Source organism: Plectropomus leopardus, chromosome 1, assembly GCF_026936395.1.
Source record: "Plectropomus leopardus strain MGB_pleo_1.0 chromosome 1, ASM2693639v1, whole genome shotgun sequence".
Lineage (NCBI taxonomy): Eukaryota > Metazoa > Chordata > Actinopteri > Perciformes > Serranidae > Plectropomus > Plectropomus leopardus.
Genome location: NC_142176.1, coordinates 22,214,756 through 22,241,857, shown reverse-complemented (window position 1 = coordinate 22,241,857; position 27,102 = coordinate 22,214,756). Strand labels below are relative to the sequence as shown.

Sequence of the window (27,102 nt, the reverse complement as noted above, 5' to 3'; positions counted from 1 at the left end):
AAAATAGCAAAAAAAAAAAAAATGTCAGCAGCACCTCTCAAAATTATGTTTATTATCAGCATCCCTCATAAATTATTATTCCTCCATATTCATAACTACAGCTAAATATCCTGTGACCTAGAATTCATCTCATGATAAAACATCATTACACTATCACACATATCTCAGTGTATTCGCTTTTTTCTTGTTTCCACAAAGATGTTGTTTTCCTGGTTGTGCACTGAGTGAATCTGGCTCACCCTGTCACTGCTTATTATGTTTCTAGGGCAATCACAATTGGAAATGTGTACCTCTGTATACATATAGGTGATTGTGTGCCAGCTTTGGGAAAGCACTGACCCAGGTGCAGTGGGTGAACTGATGAGATTTGTTTACACAGACAGCCATTGTGTCCCCTGGTCTTACACCAGTCCTCATCTGAAACCTTCCCTGAAGTCTGTTTCTCCCTACCAGTTGTTATTACATACAGTGTACATATTTATGATTAATGACCCCACTGGGGTATATCCATAATGCTATGACCTCAAGGTAAAATTGAAATGCATGCACTGGATGTAGAGCATTCTTATATTATTGCCCAATATACTTAGCAGCCATTACATTTGTTGGCACTGGTGAAAATAAAACAGGGCTATGAGGTTTCAAATCAACACGGCCACTCTAAGAAATGGACTTATTGGAATTGCATTAAGTTGATTAGACTGAGAAATGAATACTATTTACAATGGAGCAGTGTTAAACACTCTTGTTTCTCCCAGCTATAGGAGTGCATTGACAGTCAGTCAGCATCAATTAAATCTCCTGATCTGTATATCCTGAGAGGCCGGACTTGTTGTCTTCTAATAAAGCCGGTCTGTGGCAGCAGAATGTTTCATTTCCTCTTGGAGATTGCCCTCAGTAATGCAGAGTGCTTATCATTGTCCTGGAAAAGGACTGCAACAACACAACGTTCTGATGCTTGATACCCAGATCAACCTGAGGCCAATGCTCATAGCACTTCTAAGCAGCACTTGGACCTATGTTGCACTGAACCACGGCCATTTAGACTTAGAGAACCTCTTGCTTCTTACATTACTGTACATTGTTGAGATAATTGTCATTTTAAAAATACAAGTGGATATGATTGTTTTGTAAGAGAATACATGTTTTTTCGGGGGAATATTATGAGTGGTTATGTGTGTCTGTTTGTACAGATGGAAATGAAAAATGGGGTCTGCGAAGGACAGGGTTGTGAGGGGGCCAAGCTGTCCCTGGCCATTCATTCTCTCTGGCCCCCCTGTCTAATTAATGGGCCACGTTCATACACGTTATTGCACCAGAGGGTCTGTCACTCATTAATCATGTGACCTTCTGTGGCACAGTTAATGACCTTGGAGGAGTAGATCAGCTGGAGATGGCTGAAGCTGTGGAATTAAATTGTTTCTGGAAGTGGTCATGGTCACATCAGGCACTTTAACAGCCACTCTGCTCAGGCCCTCTGCTGTTACACCTCAGTCTGTGTCTCACCCATAGGTCCTTGCAGGCTCTGCCATGGGGATGGGGATGGGGATGGGGGAATTTCAGACACTTGGGCTCAGGATTAGAGTAGGCAGGGGATGGAACCAATGTCGAACTCAAATCACTCAGTTATGACTTTATTGGCTGATTTCCTGCATGACCACTGCCTGTCACTCTTCAAATCAGTTGTGAAAGAACCAACTTGCGCCAACTTATTAAAAAACTTCTCTCTTCCAAGTACTGTGTTACAACTCAATATTCAGTTTTTCTTTGGAGTTGCGTAACTGCATGCTTAAACTTTAACTTTTTTTAATGCTTTAATGAAACTCCTACATGTCATTAGACTTTGATTATTCAATTAATTCAGAGTAGACAAGCACAAAATCAATTTACAGCAAATGGGATAATCTACTTTAAGTCTTTAATTAAACAAGAAAATAGTTCAGTCAACAAGAATCAGAGGGTGAAGTATTTATGACAATTCCAAAACAAAGATACAAATAGGAATAATGCCAAACCTCAACTAAAAGCACATGCGAGTCACATTTTTAATTGAGTTTTAAAGATGCCACTGAAGTGGCTTACTTAATTTCCTCAGACATGAAAGGAGCCATTATGAAGAAAGCACAGTTGTCCTTGGCATCTGGATATTGGAGCCATCAAGACATAAGTAATGCCTTTGTCGCTGTTTGATTCTGGCTTCAGCTTTCTGTGTCAATTTCAGTCTTAATCACAATTTTGGTAAAGGAAAAAGTGCAATGAATGGAAGTAATCAAGCCAACATATTGTGAAAGCATGTATGACTGTGTCCTGGTTCAGTCAAATATTTTAAATTACGTGCCACAGCAAGAAACCATACCGTTTATTTGTTTTTACATGTATCCACTCTTGGTTTATTATCAAAGATAATACTTTTCCTACTGTATTAGAGAGGTCCAATATAATTCTAAAAACAGATTTATCTGAGGTTGATTATGAGACATTTTGTTTAATCCAGTTTTTAATAAAGTATTGATATTAACTGTCTTGTTATAGAATGTTAGTAGGATCAGTGAATAGGTAAGGCCGAGTGTCATCAGCATAATGGTGAATACTGATGTTGTCTCAGTGAATGATACACTTCAGTAAAAAGATTAAATGGAAAACATCAGTGGGCTAAAAACAGCACCCTGGGGTGCGCCGCAGTTCTCCAAGATGACTAAGTATAAGTTAAACAATAATTAAGTACTGACTTATTGTTTCAAACAATAGTTTTAATCTTAGCTGTACATTTATACTGTCACGCTATCTACGCGATCACAGTGTCAATTACTGTATGTTTTCAAAAACGATTTTAATGTTCAGCCTTACAAGTTTCATTTAATTTACTTTTCAGAATTTTTACACTTCTTTTTCTGTAAATTCCAAAAACTGAACCACAGAATTGGACACAGTTTTTTTTTTTTTTAATAATGTAATTATTAATGTCAGAAGAACTCTAAAATTGCTCCACCTGAAGGAAAGGCAAATTTGGAACCAGTGAGAAAGAGAGATTATTTTACTGTCTCATGGCTGAAGCAAACACAGCAATTATATTTCTGTTGCCACCATGTTTATAATTAACTATTTTGAGAAAAATAATATTTCACTGTGTCCAAAGTTTAAACGATGATCACGTTATGGCTGCCACCTTCTTTTCACAATCGCAGCATTAAAATGTTAGCTTTCTTCTCAGTGACATTGAAATGGAGGGATTTTGTTTATCCCCGTCTTTGTTTATTTAACATTTTGCTCAGCAGGGGAGTTTCAGATAGATTGTTTTCAAGACAGTCCCTGCAGACAGCGAGCAAACACTCTACAGCTTCATCAAACAGAACAATCTTCAACTTTCCCCTTCCGCAGTGTGCAGGGAAATGTGACTGAGAGAAACATCATAATGGAATATGATTGAAAACGATCGTCATAATTTTTCAGTCTGTAACAATATGCAAGCACTGGTTTTTAGAGGATTTATTTAGAACCATGTGCAAGTGTACCATTACACAGAAAAAAAAACACATTGATGGATGAAAACATTTCATTTTCATGTGGCAAACATTTGCGAGTTTTGTTATTAATGAATTCACTCTTGTGTGATGGATTCTAGACTTTTTTTCCTCACTAAGAAAGCATCAACAGACATTTGGGCACATGAAATTCAACCTGAAATACAGAGAGGGTGCTAAAACAAATCTTTTTGAGCTGAAAAGTGAGTTCACCCCTGTATGAAATGAGTTCTGAATTGAGCTCATTCCACATTTGTGACTCCTCTTTGTGCAAATGTGAGCCAGATGAGTTTTGATGGGGGCATTTTTTTTTTTTTTTTTACATTTAAAAATATTTTTGACAAAGGAGTCGAAAATCCACTGTCAAAAATTCGATGTTGGATGTCAGCATACAGATGTCCAAAGCTCTGTGTGGATAGTCATGAACGTCCACTAAAACAAACAAAAAATCAAATACACTTACAGAAACACATACAGAGATGGTGCCATTATCCTATTTACCTTTCCTAACACCCCGTCTCTCTCATTGCCTTCCATCTTCATCTTCCTTCTATCTCTCCTTCCACCATCCTTCTCCATGTTGCAAGTGCAGGCTTGATTAATATTTTCCACTGTTCCGTAACCATGGCAATAAGGTCACTGCATATGATACTTAATTGAATCTTCCCAGTGCTTTTGTGTGCATCCCTGTGTCCGGACAATAAAAATCTTCCGCTGATGACTCCAACCCCCTTCCTTTACTCCACTCCCCTCCATCTTTCTTTTCATTTTGTGCCCCATGAATTTATTCATTTGTTTCCTCTGCTACCTCTTTCTTGTACTCCCTTTCTTTTCTAGCTGCTCTCTGACCCAGTCTTCCTTGTCCTGTTATAGCGCTTTACTCTTTTTTTTCCCACAAACATTGTTCTCTTGCATGCCTTGTCCTTCAGGATGAGCAGGAGGGTGTCATTGTTATGGTGTAGAGCCAAATTCACTTTTTTGTCTTTTGTTTACAGCCACCTGCTGGAACACCACTTGATGACTTATTGCTCTTTAATGTCAGAGTAATGCTCAGTACCCAGCTTCTCTTTCCTTGGCCCTTTTTTGCCCCTCTCTCATCTCCTTTCTCTGTATGTTGCTTACTTCTTTTCTCCGTGTGCGGCATTTGCATACTCAAATCAGTCTCAGGCACAATCGTTAAATTGATTTCAAACAACACTGATGACTCAAGTGGTGAAACAAAAAGCCCTGCAGCCAGGAAACCATTGGGACACAAAGTGAGCCACTGACACAGGGTGCTCTCTGAGCAGGTGTTCTGATTAATGCCTAACAAATTGGGGTCCTCTAAGATCCGGACATAAGTGGGAGACACATCCCCTCTTCACTCAACACATGGACCAACACATAAACACACACTGACTGAGTCTTTGTTCGCCCAAGTATGGAGGCTAATCCAGGACAAGAGGGGATACAGGTTCACAGGGAGAAACACTGGAGTGGATAAAGAGTAGAAGGGTGATGAAGAGGTGGTGGTCTGTTTGGGTAGCTGGCTTTTATAAACAGCATGGTGGACATAGAAGCTAAAAATGTTCTTTGGCAATATTTGATTGCTGAGCTTCAATAACTTTTCATTTTTGTATTTAATCACCTTTTTATACGTAGGATGCATCTTTTCTTTACAGCATAATGCCGTGAATATTATGCCTCTATTACCATGAACAATGCAAACAAATAAATCATATCAAAATTAATTTTTGCTATCAATAAAATATCATTCAAAGAAAAAAAACATATTTCTGCCATGGTACGTGGCAGGTCATTTTCCTGAAGGATTAATTTTGTTTAAGTTATTATTACATAGTGAGGGAATCCTGTTTGTTCCAATAAAGTGTGACCATAATCCTGAAGCAATCATTAGACACAAATGAAAAAGGTAGGGTGAGGAAAAATGTACACATCAGATTTGACATACGCATCATAAAATAACCATTAGCAGTTACCTACAATCTGAAGTGACAGTCTATCAATAATGTCACTCTGAAAATGGGACAGGTTTGTTGCAGTGTTTAAATCACCGGAGACTCCATGTAGCAGAAAAGCATGCAGATATAGAAAATGCATTAAGGCGCGGTGTTAATGGGAGTGGTGGGAGCAGTGGGACACCCAGGGGCGCAGGACGACATCGCTTGCCTCTCACTGGGTCACTGGCTTGAGACACCCGCCTCATCTGAGGCTCAGTGCTGGTTAAACTCAGCTGTTGACGTTATTCAGTAGGTCTGTTACTTACATTCTATTTTGATAAAGACTTGCAGCTCAAATGTGATTTCATCTCCAAATTTAGAAATGTATTATATAACACATTTTTCATAGTCATAGTCCTTTCTGTTTTCTTCTGATTGTTATATAATATATTATGATTAAATATGTGAAATTCTTGCATCCTGTATAATCTTAAAAAGATTGATATGTATGTATATATATATGTATATGTATGTATATGCAATTTATGTATGTATGTGTATTCATATACACTAACCAGCAGTGAAGTAATCTCTGTTAAATTCTATAAAATAGTATTAAAATGTCTCTACCATTCAGTCTAAAGTATACAACCTCTGGCCCAAACTGAAGTCAACCCTATACAATCCCTTTCAGCATACACAAAGCAAACTCTGTCACTTTCAAAGATATGCAAACATGCATGCAAACAAGCACAAGCAACTGCAGTTTCAGAAACAGACACACACAATGACTTGCATTCACTAACTCCTTCCGCCCTAATGGGGCATTTGTGTACAATCAAACTTCATGTTGCATATGAATGGACCTATTAATGAATGGGACATGCACGCAGTGTCTGTCAGCTTTGACAGCCGAGAGCCAAGCACACTTCTTTTCTATTACCATGTTTAATTTGGAAGCACGTGGAGGCTATAGTGTGCCCATCTGTTCCCCACACACGCCCCACAGTCGCCCCATTTCTACCATGTGCTGGCGTAACAGGCAGGCATTGTAGCAACAAGTGTCTGCACATTACCACGCTTGCCAGCTCCCCTCACTTGGCAGCGAGCCTGCTAAGCTGCCCGCCCCCTTATGAGAAAAAGACTTGATTGTGCCAGGGGAGAGAGCTTAGGGGGTAGGCTGGGAAGAGGGGCGAGGAGGGGGATTTGATTTACATACTGCAGTTTAGGCAACACTCATCTGATTTTAAACGGCTCCAAAGCAATTAAGGGTCATTAGTCCTTTTGTTTTCTTGTGGCACAATGTAGCAGTGGCGGCATCTGAGGCGCAGTGCCCCCTGTGGGGGCTGCCTGTGGGAATGTCAGCACTAACAGGGTCTCTCTCCCACCCTTCCTCCCCATTCATGTCGCCTACTCTGCCATTGACACAGCTTTCCTCTGTGTGTAAACAAACACTCAGCACCAGCCTGGCACTGCAAGGGAAGCCACTTTGGCAAAGACCCAGCTCTGGAGTATGCAGCTGGTGATGGTACGGGCTAAGGAGGCGCAGGCTGCTTATCCTAATTGTACTGATCATGGCAGCAATTTCTCTCATATGATGTAATTTTGCAAATTTACAGCAGTCAATTAAATTTGTTTCTGGCAACTGAAGATATTTTCAGTGGCACAGTGTGAATGACAATGTCTCCTTTTGAATTTTAGCTCTTAGTTGTGCTTGCTACAGCGTGATGGTTGTACCTTCAATCCAGTTGATGTAAATGTAACTTCTAAAAGCAAATACACAACAGCAGGGTTCCCACGGATCCTTGAAAAAATCTTAAAAGGCAAAATATCTTTAATTAATCTAGCAAAAGTCTTATAAGTGCTCAGGCATGGGAAGTGGGAATTTAGGATTTTTTTTGTTTGATATAAAATGTGAAAATAATTGAGAACTTCTATTTTTGATAAGCAATTTACTGAATGCCTTTTGATCATCATGCAGATTAGGATAGTTAAACAACACAGGGAAGTGCAAATTCAATTATCTGTCTAGTCTAAATTTTGCGGCATGCCTGAAAGATATACGTGGCTTGGCTTGGTGTAATTTATGCAAAATGTTTTGCAAACTCAGCATAATGGGAAACAAAGCAGTGGAATCTCATATGCAGAATGAGAAAAACTTACGCTAACAAATGCCATATATTTCCCACTTTTTTTCTGCTGTTGTCTTCTGCACATTATAAAAAAGTTAACTTATAAGACCAACTGTCCTTAGCCTTTAGAAATTGGCATCAGTTCATGTTTTTGTTTTCTTCAAAAAGTTGGTCTTAAATTTAATTTTGAGTGGCATTAAAAAAAAGTCTTAAAAACTCTTCAATCTAACTCGCCTTCAGCTGTAGGAACCCTGCTACACTATTTAATACAAATTATGATTTTGTTTCTCCACACAGGTGCAGCAGTCATCTCTATTTTGATTGCTTTCAATATGCTGACTCCAACCAGCAAGTGGGAATGAAATAAATTAAAAACACCTCCTTGAATATAATAGCGTTTTAAAGAGCGGATGTGATCAAGCAGGTATTTTAAATAAGATATAATACAGAAGAATAACATTGCCTCAAGGTCAACCGCGCAACTGTAATGAAGGCTGGGATGTATCCTTCAGTATGTTTATGTCTGTATCTTCCATTACTCACCTAGCAGGCAGCGGTGTGTTAAGCACCCCTGCTACTGTGAAAAGGCATCAAAGGCAGCAAAAAGACAGGTATGGTATCGCATGTGAATGCTCACATGTCCATTTGTGTGGCTGTAAGACCCTCCTCAGTTGGTATAGAAAAACACTTACTGCTAATGTAAATAGCAAGGCAGCATAAATCAGCAGCCACGCACAGCCCGGGAGAATATCGTGTAATAGTTATTGCGAAATGAAGTGGCATTGGGATCAATATCCCACTATATCTCACTCTGGCGTAATGGCGCAGAGGGAAGCTGGAGGCCAAGGGAGTCCGGTCCCTCCACCCCACCATGGGCCTATAAATCTGCCTGACCTGCAGCCCGCTTATTAAAGTGCATACACAATCAGCAGCAGCCATCCAAAAATACAAGCTTACTTACTGACCTGGAGTCGGGGGAATGGATGCCTTTACCTTGTCTGAGGGCAGGGGTTAAAGGCTGATTGAGGCTGTAGCATCTTCATACCTTTCTGTACAGAGAAACAGGGAAGTGTTGGATTTAGCTCAGCATTAATAATACTAACAATTCCAGATGTAGCCTGAATGTCCGAACTGCAGGGAATACTGTAGGTTAATTTCTGTTCCTGTTATGGTAAACCCAGTATGTTATGTGAAGATCTTCATATTCTTTTTGTTACTTACTTAATTAATTAATTAATTTGTTTATTCATAGCAGCTTGAGTAAAACTTCATCTTCTTCTTCAGTGTGAAGCTAGCAATTATGCTAAGCTGTGGTTTATTCACCAAAATTAATCTGCATTTTTTTCTTCACTGAGAAATCTGCAAAGCTGTCAGAAATTATTTCATAAGAATACAAGGTGAAAGGAAATTATTTTCAGTGTTGTGATTTCAAGGTCGAGATTTTGCCACTTGAAAATGGATTTTTATTTTTACTTTAAGTTTGAATTTTATGACCACACGGCCCCAACTAGTTTGCTTTTGCTATATGGTGATTAGTTTTGTATTGTATGTATTATATGTTTTGACACCGGGGCATGCAACATAGTCACACTTTTACACATGATAGGAAAAACAGAATAAGAAAAGCATATCGACGCATTTTACAAATACAATGTCCATCGTAGCAGAGGGGAAAGGCAGTTTTTGAAACAGTTTGAGTGGGCAGTATTTTGTAGCACTTTATAGTAGGCAGTATACACTATATAATCATGGTGACAAGAGTCAGTCATTGCTTGAGGTGCATTGACTGGAGTAGACCGAACATTTTGGATGACTGTAGAACAATGCGCTGGACTCTGTTTGTGTTTTTGTCTGAGCTGCTTCACAAAAGTGTGTTGAATGACATTAGAATGCAATAGATGTATGAAAGAGGAGTAGTTTTTGATTTACATATACAAAATGCAATGCTTTTATGTATTTTATGCATAATAAGTCTGTGCAGTGTCCTTTTCTTATCCTCAGGTTGTAATATAACTTCATAACAAACAGCACAAAGCCTGCAGACAGAAATGAGTACAAAATAACAATATGATGATAATGGCTGTCTGTGATTTGCCAGATTATTCAGGTTTTATCCATTCATACATAAGATCTTGTTGCAAGCTTAGTACAGCCTTGGGGCAGGTATTATTGGTCAGTAAGATGAATGTTGGTGAAAGGTTATGAATTGTAATTGTAATAAAGCAACATGAACAGTGAGACCTGTGGTTTACTTTTGTTTTCTTGGAGACAGTTTTTTGAAGGATGTACAGTATGACTGAATCCTGTGGACAATGATGCATTTCTCTCATGTTTTGCAGGACTGTGAGGGAAGCTTTCCTCTGCTTCACAGTTGGTAAGTGTTTCCTTGAAACTTTTTTTTCTCCCTTTGTTGTTTCACCACATGTATGAGACTATAGGGGGAAGACTTTCTTTGAGTAAAGTTTGTATTTTATGGATTTAATCTCCAAACAAACTCCTTTAGAACTTTACTAGAGAGAAAAAGAATCAACTAAAGGGTTAGAGTTTAAATATAAGACAATGTGCAGAAAGTCTTCACTGATATATTATTACATGCACATAAACCATTATTTTTATACCCTATTGTCAAAACAAGACCTTGTCGGGGTTCTTATGGGCAACAGTATTGGAATGAGCCCTGTCCTTAGTCTGAATAAGTCACAGCTTGAAACACATCATGTCTGTGTATAATTTTATTTTAATGTCTCTAACTAATTTTATTATGTAATGGGGTTGAATAGATAAGCATGATGATGACTGAAAGAAAAGAGAGGTGCGATTCCTTTATTTTTCCCCTCTTAATTACGTTGTTTCCCTTAAATTGCCAGTGGTAGCGGAGTGTTTTATAATCCATTAAATCTTATAATCCATTAAAATGTGATTAATGTTTTAGAATTATTCCTGAAAACAAACAAATAAATAATTTTATTATTATTCCCAAAGTGGATTAGGTGAAAGAGATAGTCAAAAAGTCTTTAGTTTTTGACATAATCACAGTTATTAGTAGCATATTCATCCTTTCTGTTTCTCTTTTTAGAAACAACATAACACATAAAAAAAGACATGAAATGAGTCAGTAGAAGCAGTGCTTTTTACAGCATTTGTATCCCCAATATTTTATTTTTAATATTTTAAATATTTCACAAGCACTATTCAAATCTCAGTCACTTGAGGAATATAATATAATTAAATAATAAAATAGGAATTTATCAGGAATTAAACATCAGAGGAGGATGTATTATCAGTGAAGTGTGCAATGATCTAAATCTTAAGAAAATAAGAAATCAAATTAAGCCAGCAGCTTGCCCTCACAGGCTATCTCATGTGCACTGATGGTTGATTAAATTGTTATATCTTACTGAAGACTCGTTTATTGACATCTTAGATACACATTCAGCATTTTAAGTTTCTTATGTCAGAGCCGGACTGGATTTAAGGCGAGCCGATAATTATATAAATACGAGTCGTTCTTAGGAGATAATTTTATGATGTTTTAACGTAACTGACAATTCGAGCAATCCTTTCTAATTAGCTGTCTGCATTGAGCAGATGCACTAATCAGCACCAGTGAAATGGTGTTTTATTTTGCTTAATTCAATAAACCACTCAAGTGTAGTTTTATGGCTGTGAAGTACACTTATTGCACGTACATGATCATTTGTTTGATTGCACACGGGCCCAGTGCTTCTTTATGGAAGTCATAGAGTCATTTTGTAGTCAACATACTGGCATACTGTACTTTGTACTTGAACTAACTTGACCTAACAAAAGCTTTCTCACACACAATCACCTCTTCTTCAACCTGTCACTGCCCTGACCTTGAACCCAAAAGGATAAGCAGTTCATAAGGCCAAAGATGAGGACAGTCTGGTATTGTAGATTATAACAGCAGCTGATTTTTAAATGGGATGTGAAGAGAAAGCATGCAGGGTTGCAATGGGCTCGGGTGAGACCAGAATGCATTACAAAGCTGTAGGTGATACTCTTAACAAGATCTGATGTGTGGAAATCACATGTAAATGTGCACGGCAGACTGACCTTTGCCCTCCTTGTGTGAGGATCTGTGACCAGTGGCTGACCTGTAATCCTCTCCTAAATGGTTTGACAATAGAGAGACGTATTGATCTGGTCAGTCTCCTGGCAAAAGGGTCAAGGGCCTGACACACAGTCCGAGTCTGCTCTATGTCTGCAGGTAGAGTGGCGTTGCCATTTCACCCTCCCTAAACCCCCCCACCACCTGTAGTCCCATGCTAGGGTATGTGTGAACAGACAGACAGACAGACAGTCTTCGTACGTCTGTTTCCACGTCACTGGCTACATTATTGAGAATTACAATGAGGCTATCTGTAAAAAAAAAAAAAAAGAAAAAATAACACATTAGAGGTTGTATGACAGGCTCAGGAAATAGCTTCCTTTTCTATTTAAGACAGCACAAATTGCTTAAAGTAAAGCTTATGTCTGAAAGCTTTGGTAACCTACACCATCTAAACTCCCCCACCCCACCACCACCAAAAAATAACACATGTCTGCAAGCTCCCTCTCAGAGCCCCCAGCTTTCCCCACTGCGCCTGGGCGGCTGCTCTCCTCTGGGCTCACCCAGAGAGGGCTGGCCAGCTCCCACATCTGGCCAGACAGAAGAACAGAGAAAACACTAGGAAATTCTCCTGCCGACCACTAGTTCTCCCTCTTGCATACATAAACCGTCTCCCTTTCTCTCTCTCTCTCTCTCTCTCGGATTCTTTTGGAGTGACCGGTGATAGAGCAACATCTGGAAGGAGCAGCAGTTTTCTTTCCTTGTGTTTTTTTGGGGAGATCTAGGCCCCCGATAATCCGTCTCCCTACTCATTAAAGGAGCTGAATAAACACAGGCCTCTTCCAGTTGTTCCTATGAATTTCCTCACCAGGCGTCAGGAGACCCAAGCAGGGGCTACCGGATCAAAGCTGCCGGCAGCCCCATGTGTGCCGAGAGTGAGAGTGCGTTCCGGGGTTGGGCCCATTACCTTTCTCCCTGGGAGCCTCGGAGGCCCCTAGGTCACTGGCTGTCAGCTCTTTGGCCCGAACTCAGCAGAGGAAGAGGAGGAGGAAAAGGGAAAGGAAGGAAAAGATAGGAAAGGAAAAGATAGGAAGGGAAAGCTGACCAGAGGAGGTGCACATACTGTACTGAGAGAAGATGTCAAGACAGAACATGAGAGGACAAGAAAAAAGTGGATGGAAACAGGCATGAAAGAACGCTGTGAAGTTTTAGAGGGTACTCTTTAGGTACACGTTTGACTTGAATGACCTTACATTCGACTCCTTTTTTAAAGTTTTAGGGAAAAGCTTCTGGTTCTGTTTTACACAGATATTTGTGTAGCGACCACTTGTAACTATCTGTGCTAGGCAGTTGGACTAATATGATGTGAGTTAGTTATAATGCAGAACATTGTGCAAAAAACAAAATGTTATTTATGTGTTAACACCTAGTCACAGGTAGCACATTGTACTAGTTTGTGTGTGCGCCACTCTAATGCACTGACCCTGGTGTGACATTAATTTTCTAATTCCCTGCACTTCCTGGCAATCAACTTAGAGGGGCAGTGGTTCGCTGGAAAAGTTTGCAGCGGAGGCAATTAAAGGCAGAAATCTGAGCAGTAGCAGCAACAACAGCAGCGGCAAAATAAACGCAGGCAGAAGAGGATGATGCCTTGCGCTCTAATTGTTACTCGCTTACTCAGAAAGATGATAAAATGAGTCAAATCGCGTCACTTGTACACAGAGGGAGGAAAAAAATCACCACCAATATTAAATGGTCAGTGTACTTAACTTACCTGGCTGCCAGCTGCATGATGCAGCGTGCAGATGTGGCTGGAAATGACCATAGTATTTGTCTTTTTGTGTGTGTGTGTGTGTGTGTGTGTGTGTGTGTGTGTGTGTGTGTGTGTCTCTGTGTGTGTGTGTTTGTGTGCAAGCCTGCCTGCCTGCCTCTGTGTGTGTGTGTGTGTGTGTGTGTGTGTGTGTGTGTGTGTGTGTGTGTGTGTGTGTGTGTGTGTGTGTGTGTGTGTGTGTGTGTACAAATGGCCCTGTGGTCGTCATCAGGCTCCCATCAGCCCCTCCATTAGTTACTGAGCTGTGGGTCCGTGCTGGAGCCTACCTGCCCTGAATACAGATTAGGAGAGGAGAGTATGGGCAGCAAGCACAATGAAGACAAGCACACATGCGCGCACACAGTCACAAAAGGTAGCATTAACATATTATCTACTTTGACGTACAGTGACATATTTTGACACACACTCATAATCAAAGTAATTGCATTTTACACACCTAAAAGAGTGAGATGTTGCATCATATGCACAGAATAATATTCCAATCATTAAAAACCTTTCTGTATATTTCCCCCGGCTGATAAAAGCACACATGTCTGATTACTGCCTATCACTGGACTCTGACACACCGACGCCTGTGGAGAGCACTTCATCTGGCGCAGGCAGATCATAGCTTACACATTCTGAAATAACGTCACACACGGCAGAGTACACACACTGGCAGCCCAGCACAAAGGCAAATATGGTTGCATACTTCTCTTCTCCTTCTGGAGCCGCAGACTCACGTGCTCGTGACAGGAAATCTGCAGGCAGTCATTACACTGAGCCGAGCAAACACGCAGCCGCCGTGCTCACTGATAATGTTTTCACATGTGCCGCTGCTATGTTGGAGGCATAGGCACACGCGTGTATGTGTGCACAGATACACAAACACAGCTTGAAAATGTAGTGATAAAATTTATGTTGCAGACTGTCCATGTAAAGGGATAGTTTGGAATAAAGCCATGTCAGCATTGGGGTTTTTTTTTTACCCATTTTATTTAGTGAGAAACACTGTAATTTAGATGCATTTTAGTTTGTCTTGCTGAAAGAAATTTTTATAACAATTAATTCTGGTTTTGCATGACTCACTCAGTATTTTAAAACTGCAAAGAAAATGTCTTAAGATAGTAACAAACCTAAGTGAGATAAAATATTAAAACAGAGTTTGAACACAGTTTTTCAGACGTTCTCACCTGTGAAGTTAGGACACAGGAAGACGCTTCAGAAACCTCATCAGCATTGACACTAATGTTTAAAGCCATGTCAGGAAAAAGAAGTGGGTGTCCAGGTTGAGTTCAAGGCTGAAGACCAGACCACTGCCTTGGAGTTCAAGCAGGAGCTGTGGGGCACGAGGGCTGGGGGAAGGGGAGAGGGTGTGTGATGGCTTCTGTGTGTCCCTCCGGCAGTGCAATGGGACCCTTGGGAGACCTGGGTCAGGAGGCCTCCCTCCAGCCCCCCCGCATTACTGTGCCATTTAAAGCCACCCAGCATCTATTTCCTCCAATAAAAACTAATAACCTTTTCTGTCGGAAATCACGGCAGCTCTTGACTGCTGGAGCAGAGGCCTGGCTGGATGGCCTGTAATTGCGGTCCAGAAGTCCCCCTTAAGTTTATTTTTTGCAGTGTTTTGGATTTGATTTTTTTCCCCCAGTCCTCTTGGTCCTCTGCGCTTTGCGGCTGATTGCCTGCGCAGCTCGCCCCACACTCAGTAATCAGACAGGAGCTGGAGAGGGGGCAAAACAGCAACTCAAGGACCTTTTATAATTGGGAGGGATTTGGAGGGCAGTTGGACTTTACATTTGGTGTCAGAATAGGTTGTGATGGTGACTGTGCTGGCTGAATAACAGAGGTGGCAAAGCCCCCACTGCAGTCAAGTAGTTCATTGTAAGGCAGCTATGAATAGTCGACATGTACTGTATGTCTGCTCTGTTACTGTCCACTTGCCGTTGGGAGTGTTGTGGTATGATTTTTTAAACCGGCTAAAAAAAGTAATCCACCACGCTTCAAAAAAACAAGAGATTCCTTGAAGTCTTTACACACATTGTGGCCTGGGCTTGAATACTATTTCAGCAAAGTCCCAGATCTTGCTTAATCATATTGAGAGACTACCATTTCAGAGAAGAAGAAACCCGCTTATTTTGACTTTTATAATTATTTCTAGCAGTTATTTATGGTTGTTTGGAGTTTACATAGCAAATTGTAATGAACATAGGTTAAGATACAGCTCTGTATCTCACAGAATATATACTCCATTTCTAAATTTGTATCACAGTGTTGCAGATGTTTCTTTTTCTATAACATTATGTCCTTTTGTGTGGTTTTTAAAATATATATATAATGGCTTTGAACGTTATAGCAAAATCCTCAAACCAGCAAATAATCTGTACTGTGACACTCTGTAGAGGGTAAACACACATATTATTGTCACGAAACCTTTTACACAAACAAAATTTGCTTTCACAACAATTAACTCTGGACCTTAATAAATTTAATTCTTTCTTGGCATGGTCTCAGCACGAGATTGTCAACCACTCGTGTGTTTAAGTGACTCTGCTATTTTGTGTCTAAATTCTAGTATAATTTGGCACACCCGGCCAGTGTTGGCTACCTCTGGGCTACCAGTAGGATTGAGGTGAATTCAGATTCAGCTCTTTTCAGGATGCCCCGGGGCTTAGAGCCCAGCTCGTCCAGGACTACAAAAGATCTTGAGTGTAGCCCTGAGCAAACTGCAGAGTGAAAAGAATTGTAGTTGTATGCTTCTCCATCTGTCTCTGGATAATTATAGTCTGGTTTATCCAAATGAAGCGCTAAAGGTTTGCATTTATGTTTATAAAAACACAAATACAGCTGCTTAATTGTTATTCATTACATCATATATTTTATTGATAAATACAGCATATACTGTCCAAGATGAAGTTCTCTTTCTCCGCTTCTCTGTATATCTCACATGAAGGAAATAGAAAGTCACTATCAATCAACAACCTAGCAGTATTAACTATTTGCTGAAAACACAAAATAGTTTTCTCTTAAATATTTTGGAGGGAAAGGACAGCACAACTAGGGGGTTGTACAAGTGGAATAAAAACCTCTGGGGGGCTGTAAAATTGGTCAGTTTTTAATTGCGTGAGGAGGAGTGTGTGTTTGGGGAGGCACTGCTGTATACTAATTGAAGAGAGCCGTGAGCACCCTTAGGGTCACAGCTTCTGCTTTTGTGTCTTCCCATGTAGTGCACAGACATACAGACAGCATGCCCCCTCCACCGCAGAGAGCCACTGCCCTACAGGGCATACAGGACGCAGCCTGGCCTTGCTCTATGACAGTACAAACAAATATCTGTAGTCCAACAGAACGGACCTTCTTGTTTCCACAATGCACAGAGCTGGGTGGGCATATCTTCTCAGTGTAGGAGGGCAGCACTGCTCTTTTTTGTCTTCCTCTGTCCTTTTGGTGTTTTAATGTCGAAGTAAAGTTTTTTTTTTTTCCATTAAGACACAGGACACTGCCACAGACATGGCTAAACTTTTGCTATGTTTTGGTCCATCAGGTTAAACAGTATAAGTGGGGCCTTCTAAAGCAAAAATAAATTCATAAACTCAATTTAATGCAAGAGCTAACAACCACAAGTTTAGGTTTACTTCTGTTTGGATTAGTTTTAGTATATGCAGAGTCGGAGGCATGGCAAGACCTTACTTTCAGCATGTAAGAAAAGTTTCCCATCTTTAAAGGGGTTGCTTATATAGATTTTATAGAACTCCTTTAAAGGCTCAATCCTTGAAACCTTTTTTCTGTAGAACAAGATAATGAAATTATGCTGCATGAAAAATATTTGATTAAATCCCCAAAAGGTAAAAATATCATAATTGGCTTCACAGCATCAAAATGCCACTGAAATACTTTTACTCTATGAGTACTCGCTGCTCACAGTTTGTGTGTGTGTGTGTGTGTGTGTGTGTGTGTGTGTGTGTGTGTGTGTGTGTGTGTGTGTGTGTGTGTGTGTGTGTGTGTGTGTGAACTTTACAAACATGTGGACAAAAAACATATTTTTGGTAACAAAGGACAAAATAGAAAAGGTAAAAAAAAAAAAAAAGATAAAAAATAAACCTTTGATGACTGTGAAGAAAAAAAAACATTTAAAATAATTTCCATCAGTTACACTATGACTGTGTGAGTGTTAGAAAATAAATGCGAGTGCTTTCATTGTCATTTATGTACTATATCTAATAGTGACTCATAGGCAGATTAGGTCAGATGAGATAAATGTGTTGCTAGACATCTCAGTTTAGGTCCTGTCACTTGCATGGCAATGAACTTAACTTGAGGCTTCAATTGGGGAATAATACAGCATAATGAGTAGATCAATATGGGGCCTTCATGTCTGACTAAAGATAGCACTGTGTGTGTACCATACTATCGCTTAATGCTTTAAGCACAGTTATTTCCATAATTGTGCTGATGCATTCATGTAAGTGTGTATGTGAGAGAGTGAGTAATGCAGTTGTGCGTGCTGAGAGCATGAAGTCTAACCATAGACTGTATATAGAAATAGAACACACGACAGCTCCCCAAAAATGAAGCCAAAACATCCCAAGTCATAAACTCCACCCCCTCCATGTTAGCAGATGGGACGTGGAACGAAATGATTAACATACGTGTCAAATAAATTCTCTCCAAAGATGGTTTATGCCATTTTAGGTAGTTCTTATCACAATACTAATGAGTTTGGTTTTAATTAGTTATTTGCTGCTATAAAAAGGGGGTTTGATGACATAATTGACAGCTGTGTGTGCCAATCAGTGTGTTTGGGTTTGGCGTATGTAATTACGTCACTAGTGCAACATTGTGGCCTCCATATCTGGGATATTTTTGTTTCATTTTTTGTAGAGTGGAAATAAGTGGTGATGCGTTTTCTTTATATATGGTCATTGAGTCTAAACTTCAGTGTTGTCTTATGAAAAAAAAAGTAGCTCCTATAGTATTAGACTGTTTAACTGCCATGGAGTGGGCAGCATCTAGTCTTCTCACACTGCTCGGCTGTGGCCGAGTTCAGCTGTAGTTGTCCCACAAAATATTGAAAGTATTGAGGAGCTGAGGCTACCACACAAAGTAAGAGAAACAAGTGGCGAAATTTCCCAAGCAGTTCCCCAGCCTGTCTAAATAGGCACTATAAAAAGTACTTTGCCATGAAGACTCAAATTAAATTTCTCTACAACCAGAATAAGAAGGGATGGGTGAAAGTTACCCACAAATAACAAGGCATCGGCACATGCAAAATTACCCTACAACTAGCAGCTATTCACTTCTCAAATTGGTTTAAGTGTGCAGTGTTGTAATAAAGCCTTGCTTGGTTTTAGCTGTTCATTTAGTGCTTGTAATCTTGTACTGTATGTCAGAGGCTTTAAGTGTTGGAGCATGACTGTAACAGTGAAAATAACCTGCGTGTGTGTGACCAAAGAGCTGTCACTGCATCTTTAGAGTTAGAGGCGAGCTGTGTCTGTTTGCATGTCTGCTTCACAGTGAGTGCTGTCTATTACATCAAACTATTTTTCAGCACAGCAAAATTAATTACAGCTTTATGACGTGATTCTGCTCCCAACTACAGTACATACTTGTTCTACTGTTATTCTTTATTAAGTTAATTGGGAAGCATTTCTCAAAAGTGGCAAGGTGGCATGGTCAGTGATTCACCTGTCATGTTTTCCAGAATAATAACTTAAGTTTGGAAACTTTGCAGCTATTCTAGAACTGTTAGAACTTGGTCTTAGTGTGTCCACTTAAACCAGACAGCTATCACGTTATAAATTAATTCTTGGCAATAAATAGAAAATAAAAAAACTCAATGTTGATATTGCCACAGTATTGTAGGGGGTGACTTATAGAGTGGGTATAATTAAGGATGTATCTCCTGTGACATTACACATTGGTTTGTGTACTCCCATTTTGAAACCTTGAGTTCTGCATTTCAGCCTTCGCCATCGTGGGTTTTTTTTTTTTTTTTGAGCCAGAATTGACAAAATTTTTGTAAGAGGGTGGATCTGATCAGCAGACTGAGATGATGCATGGGGAAAGCCTGTCAGTCAAATTGTATTTATTTATTTATTCACTACCATTTTCTAACCTTTCCACATAAATTATAATAAAAACTAAAAATAATAAAAATCTAACAGTGTAAAACAGCAGTGAATTTACAGTTACGACCATGTTATGATGGGGGAAATGATTAAAATTGGGCTAACATGAGTATCTGGGTGATATAAGTGGCCATTCAAGGAACTGCAGTTTTTGGCACTTTTTCAATCATGGAGGTTGCTGCTTGGGTTGGACAATTTGTGCTTTCACAAAATATTAACACAATGACATTTATTTTTAATAAGAAATTATTTGCATTGTGGATGTAATGAGTGGATTAAGGTGAATAAAAAAAGAAAACAGTTAGAGCAGTCTAAGTTCAGAAACGAATATAACTTAACTATAATGCAGCCTATAAAACCAGGTCAAAACAACACATCCGATACTACGATATGCAGAATCTGAGGTGATGTTTGCACTCATATCACATAATATAGATAAACATATTGCCCAGCCCTAGTGTAAATGTAAAAAACACTGATCATAGCGCATGACTGACATCATGAAAGTCAAAGCAAGTATAAGTATTCATATTCAAGCTTAATTTAGCTAATTTAGGGTTATACACTCAGAAATTAATTGTGTTTTTATCTGTATACAAAACATTGTGCAGTATTATAATTAAATTAATTTAATTTATAAGATAGAAAGCGGTTTGTTAGCCTTTTAAAATCCTTAACACAGTCTAGTGTGGCAATGAAACCTGTGCTATAGATACTATCACATATGATGAAGGCAAGCTAAAAGCTTCCATTCTTTGATAAAATATCATTTTCTGCTTGCCTTTTTATCTGTGTCCTTTCTATGTGTTCCTGTTTTTGTGTTTCAGAGTATTACTGCATGTTTGTGTGCACGCTTCCTTAATTGCATTAAGAGGATGACGCACTTTCTTACTCTGTTTAAGCTCACTTTAATTGCCTCTGAATGGTGCGCTAGGGAAGCAGGGACTGACGGCACAATGTGGACATGCAATTAGCTATCTTTCATAAGACGCTCCGGGGAAAAAGAGAGGGCTCCAATTCATAAAGGAATTTCACACACAAGGCAACAAATGCTATTTTGTGTCACTGCTGTGGTGGCATCTTGATGGAATGGCATTTCATTCATTAAAGAATCAGACGTTCGGGAGAAGGCAAGACAGAGAGATTCAGTCAAAGAGAAAGAAGAGGGACTGTGATGAAAAGGGGGGAAAATGCACCATGAGACACCAAGATATAGGTGAGGTGCAAATAAAAAATGAGAGGAGAGATAGGAGAAGGGGTGAGGAGAGAGTGATCGAGGTAGATGGCAGTGGAGACATGTGTGCCCTGGTGAATTCTCACTTCAGTTTGGATAGAGTGCACCAGTGATGGCGCAATGACAGGATGACTCCAGAAACTGCCGGGCCTTTGCTGTAGTTTGAAATTACACACACATTTTACATATTTTCATCCAATCTGACATATTAAATGGAATGAGAGGGAGGTGCCAAACATTTTTAAAGCATAGGAGGAGGAAGAACTTCAGGATGCTGACAAAATGTAACAATATTTTTTAGGGGAAGTCTGCAGCTGCTTCCATGTTTTGCTCCATAGGTAATCAAATCAAAGGAGTAATAATGTGACCCCTTTGTTTTATTCTAACATAAACATGTCACATGTCTTCACTGATCATTATTATGGGTCTGGGCTCTGTAAAACCCTTCTACTTTATAAATATTAATTTCTTCATATAATTTTGTAGGTATGTCTGATGTGGATTGACAATAATATTGTAAGTAGCTCTTAAAACGTGGTATTAGTTTAGGATCCTTTATCTAGATTGGGACAGGCTGCACATGCATTTTTCATGTGTATAAATTTATAAGTGTAAGGCATCAAGTTAATGACGTCATGCATTAGGTTAATGGTATTGTTGCGACACGTATCGAAAGCTTTTAATGCCGTACAATGCAATAGGTAGCTCAAACAGCACTACCGATGCTCTCTATCTCCTCCCGCTGCCCCTCCCTTTTCTTCTCCCTCTCCCCGTACTCATTTTTTTATGCTTTTTCCCCCCTTTTTCATTTTTCTGTGCCCCCACCCACCCTCGCCACCCCACCCCAGCTACCCCTTCCCCCATCTTGGACAATCTCTCTCTGTCTCTTGCTGTCTCTCCCCTTCTTCCCCTCTCTCTCTCATCCCAACTCCATTCTCCCAATCCCTCCCTCCACTCTTCTTCATTTAATAGTGGACCTCAGAGTGGTTGCCATGTCGACCAGCCGGCATATTACTATGGCAACCAGCCTGAGCGAGACGTGGCTGCTGATTAGGGAGAGATGTCTAGTGTAGCCTGGCCAGCGGAGGGTGGAGAGGAAAAAGGGGAAATGGTGTTGGGGTGCTAGAGGGGGGTTGTATATTATAGGTCTGAACATTTTGTGTGTGTGTGTGTGTGTGTGTGTGTGTGTGTGTGTGTGTGTGTGTGTGTGTGTGTGTGTGTGTGTGTGTGTGTGTGTGTGTAGTACATGTGCATCTCAACAAAGAATTTGTAGAGGCTGGTCAGTTCTCTAATAGTAAGCCAAAGGACATTTTACTTAAGATTTCAGATCACTCTGCTACCTGCAGCAATGCACTGTCTAGATGTGTCTGATTCTTTAAAAGAAATATGATTCTCTCAGTCTCTCACTGTGCTCACCATCATTACTTTGGCTTTTTATGTACTGCATCACATTTTCGTAGCTGGAGCGCACCTATGGAACATTTCTCCTAAATAGATAACTGATGAAAAAGAGTGCATTTCCATTGGTGTTACACAGGAACTGCGTTAACGTGTCCCTCAAGGCCCACACTGTTGAGCTACTTTGTTTCTGTGGTATATAGGCAAACCTGATCCATTCTGGAAGTGCTGCTCTTATTGTATTTGGGCAGAATCATATCTAGTGTTATGACATGTGAGGGACGGAGCAGGCAGAGCTTTTAAAAAGCTGCACCCTCCTCCAAGAACACTAATGAACGCTGTAGAGGATGCCTCAGACCTCCCAGATCCATCAGAGAAACTAATTACAAGATCCAATTAAAGAGAGAGAGGGAGAAGAAGGGGAGGAAGAGAGAGAGTATATGGGGGGGTAGGTCTCCCTTTACCATTGACCCAGCCAAGCCGTTGGCTCATTCAAGACAGTAATTATAGCTTATTTATTATTCATCCTTGAGCTAAATAAGAGCGTGACATTTCAATAACAATAATAAGGGCAGAAAAAAGGCAGCACAAACTACAGACTTACTAATTGCAGTGCTCAGAGATTAAACGACTGGAAAAATGTTGTTATTTACTTATTCATAACATCGAGAGCAGCCATAAGAGCATAGCAATGCACTTTGCTGAAAATGAGTCTAAGGGGCTCTCTCATGAGATCTCCTTGGTGGACATAATCCTCGACAAAACCAGGATGCCATGCTTCCCTTAACAAGTGTTTTGGGGGTCTGTATCTCTGAGCAAGGACTTAATGACTTTCTCTCGCTGTTTTATTGTGACCATGTCTCATTAGGATGAGCGGTGCAATCTGCTGTGTGGTCTTAAATTTTCAACAGATTTTAAAGGGGACCTATTATGCTCATTTTCAGATTCATACTTGTATTTTGGCTTTCCACCATGCTTACATGCTTTAATGTAAAAAAAAAACACAACTTTATTTTTCTCATACTGTCTGTGTTGGAACACCTGTGTTCACCAACTGGCAACCTCCAAGGCCAAAAATTGCAGTTCCTCTGATGGCCACTTGAGGCCAGAGTAAATCCCCATAGACCTCCATGTTAAAATGCTTAACATTACAGTAGAAATACAACCGTTTATAGCCTGGCACAAAAAAAAGTTTTTTTGTATCTGTAGCTACTTTCAACATTCATGAAATGGGAGGGGATGAATTTTCATAATGGCAGTCCACAAACTAATAAGTGATGTCACAGTAGATACTCCTATTAGTTATAAAATCTATTGTATTCAGAGAGAATGACTGTAGCGGAGTGTTGCGGTACTTTCTACTTCAGAATTGAACAAGTTCCAGCAGAAATATTGTCCAAAATTTGGGAGAAATTAACATCAGCAACCAAAATTACATGTTTCCCTGATGTTAGAATGAAGCTACGTAATAAAAATTCTTGCAGTAACACGCCCGGAGCAGATGACCATATAAAGAAATCTTTCTCAAGCTGACGTCAGTTTGTCTTAAATGTAGAAAAAACATTGGAAATGAAGTATTCGGAACAGTCTGAAGCCTGAGGGTTTACTCATAGTGCTTTCATATACGTTGATGTCGTTATTTGAAACTTTGGCCATGTTTAATATGACATTTTAACACTATCTAAATGACAGAAAATAAGAAAAAGCATTATTAGTCCCCTTTAAAAAACTTGAAGCACACTATACTCAGTCTTTGTTTATTGAGGTTATACTCAACAAAAACAAAACATAATCAAGATTAAATGTGTTTTCTCAATATTGTCATTATCACTTTATCCAGCTTACATGAGGCCTACACCCCTTGTCCTCTCATCCTCCTTTTCTTTTCATGCACCCATCTTCCCATCTCTCCTTCCCCTAAGCTGAACTCTGAGGCGCCTCATTAAGACTTGCCAGCTCTTGGCCTCATTGGCTATGGCAGAGGTGAAGAATATCACATAATCATGAAGTGGAGATGGCATTACACTCATCACAAATTATAGATGAGTTTTACTGTGTGGCGGCCGGCCTAGCAGACTAGTGTTTAACTTAAGTGACTGTTACAGGGGTCTGCAGCTGCCCTCATCCCCTCTGAAACAGTCCACATCCCTCCAATTGGAAGAAACATTTATTGAGACTATTTCAACTAACACTGGATATTTGTGTATTATATCACACATTGCTGTTTTGTTTTTGTTTTTTTCTGGAAGCCGACCCTTCCTGCCGAACCATACAGGGGCTCAGTTAGATCTGAAGACAGCAGGGGAGCAGTGCATAACTACGAAGACTTTGTTTTTATCAAAATCAGATCATAAGTCGGGCACTTTCTGCTTATTAAACATTGATATTGATATGTTAAAATGCAGTCGGATGGTCAGGCTCAAGCCAGTGGAAGTCCACAAACAAAAACTCATGACAGGTGTAATTGATTGGTACCTATATCTGCCTTTGACTGTATTTGATCAAACAGAGACGCCTTTGTTGTCTTCTGTCATTTACCTGCCAGACACTAAGAATAACTGTTTTTGATCATGAGATACTTATGTTAGGCCTCATGAGCCTTCCATTATGGCGCTAAGATGAGAAACAAAAAATAGGGGAAAAAAAGTTGAAGACAAACAGCAATCTGTGATTTTCCTTTGATTTAATCTATCTGCATTTAAATGTTCCTCCAAGCCACTCAACATACGCCTCACCATATGTCTCATTGCTATTGGGCAACAATACACTGTTCTGTACCTTGCTTCCTTTTCCTCTTAATGCCTTTGCCCTTGAATCTCAAAGGAGCCTTGTTAATATACTTCTATTAGGCGAATCAAGCAGCAACAGACTGCAGACAGCGTAAATGAATAGTCAATATTTGGAGATATGGTAAAGGCATGTTAAGAGACAAGTTTATTTGTGTAAATTGGTGTTTTTCTCCCCAGGATATTTCATCTCATGAAATACATGTGTGCATCTAGGCTGTGTTCCTTTTCCTTTTTTTTACACAGATGCAGTCGCACACATGCTCACACTAACAGGCCGAAACCTTGACCTTGCAGAACTGAAAGAAGGGAAAAGCAACCCAGTGACCAATGGAGGGTGGGAGGGTTTCATCAGAGGGCTGAAAAGCTTCTCCCTCTTCTCCTGATTTGCCTCCTCTTCCATTTCTTACCGTGCAGACTCTCCCTGTGTCTGACTAGAACAAGAGGGGGGAGGTTATACCACTTATCAGCTGATGCGGGACATGTCCTCAGACAGACCCATTGATTTTATTGATTGATTCATTTGTGGTTTTCCCATACGGTTGCCTGCTTGTAGTTTTTTCAGGGGGGCTGAGCTTATACACAGAGTTGTGGAATTTGGTTAAGGTGCTTGGTAGGACCGGGTAGGGCTTTTGTTGTGATTATGGTTCAGAATTTTTTTTTTCTGAAAACCTGGTATCACATTTATGATATTTTCAATTCCTAAAGTCTATTAAAAAGAAAATATATAAAACAGGAGTTGTGCACAGACACGAAAAAGACATCCTTCTACACCATCAGCTTCCCTTTTACCGCTTTCTCATGCAAATGGTGTGGAAACCGTCCACATGATTGCACACACTATACCATACTTACAGGCTCACAAGTGATACACAGACAAACACATCGCCCCATTGCTCTCTCGCCACACTCTTACAAACACACACACACTGACCAGATCACACCCCCTCGGGGCTGTGGGGCAGTGCTTGAGCGATGTCTCCCCAGGGGGCTGATATTTTATAGTTTGTGTCCATCAGTGGCGTAGCCCGGGGCGCCAGGGTTGACAGTAAGTGCTCTCAACACCGATGACACTGATTCATCTGAGCTATGACACAGATGAGAGAGAAGGGGGAGGAGGGACGGCCAGAAAAGAAGGATAAAACACCTAGAGACCAGGTTATGCTTGTGTGTTTTGTTTCTGTCACCAGGCCCTTATGCTCTGTGTTTAAAATGAGCACAAAGTATATATTGTATACCCTCCAGCACATTATAATGTTAGTGAACGCCAACCTGTGTTCTCTTCACAAATGTTCACCACAGCGCACACGGCTGTACTATGATATGGTGGTCTAATATGGGTTAGACTGGGCTAGACCAGAGAGATTGGCTTGAGGAAGGGACTCCAATCTAACATGGCATTTCAATTTCTCATTCCCCCTCATGGCTGTGCTGTGCACTGCTGCACCTCTTCTACATATATATAGGGAGGACGCCGCTGAACCCCAGCCCTCTGGATGCGCATACTAAGCAATCAATGTGTCACCTCTTCCTGACAATCCTATTTTTTTCATATGGGGGCCACGCTCATTTTTTTCTTGTCAGCAGAAGGTAATTTGCTGTATTGTGATTCAGTCCTAAAACTTGGTGACGAGGTGTCTCATAAGTCGCTACCTCCCCTTCTGTCTCCCCCGCTCCCTCCCTCGCAGCGCCCCCCCACATCACCCACAGTATGGAAAAACCGAAAGAAGCACCCCAACCCCCATCCTATCTACACCCAACGGCACCCCCACACCCCTGTCCCTTCTTTCCACACCAAGCCCAACATAGTTGTATCTGAGGCGGGCTGCTAAATTAGATAAGCGGGGCTGTGGCGCAGCGCCCCTGATTAATAAAAGATGCAGTGCTCCCTGGGGATGGCCCCTCTGAGGGCCGAGCAGAACCTACCCACAGACAATGGAGTTTGCTGGCACACAATGAACAGGAAATGGAGAGAAAGAAGCAATCATGGAAATATAACATTTAAAGCAGAACTGTCCTGTGACCCTCTGTAGCATTATGCATGCATCATAATAGATAATAACTAATGTTGGAAGTGGAAA

At 40.2% G+C, this 27,102-nt stretch overlaps 1 protein-coding gene across 1 annotated transcript in view; it reads left to right on the top strand.

Annotated features, from left to right (window-relative positions):
• zfhx3b (zinc finger homeobox 3b) overlaps positions 1 to 27,102 on the top strand; it is a 321,985-nt gene that overhangs the window by 98,755 nt on the left and 196,128 nt on the right. Inside the window, exon 3 of the mRNA XM_042489953.2 lies at positions 9,933 to 9,967. The gene's annotated coding sequence lies outside the window, so the exon portion shown is untranslated. The remainder of the gene's footprint in view (positions 1 to 9,932; positions 9,968 to 27,102) is intronic.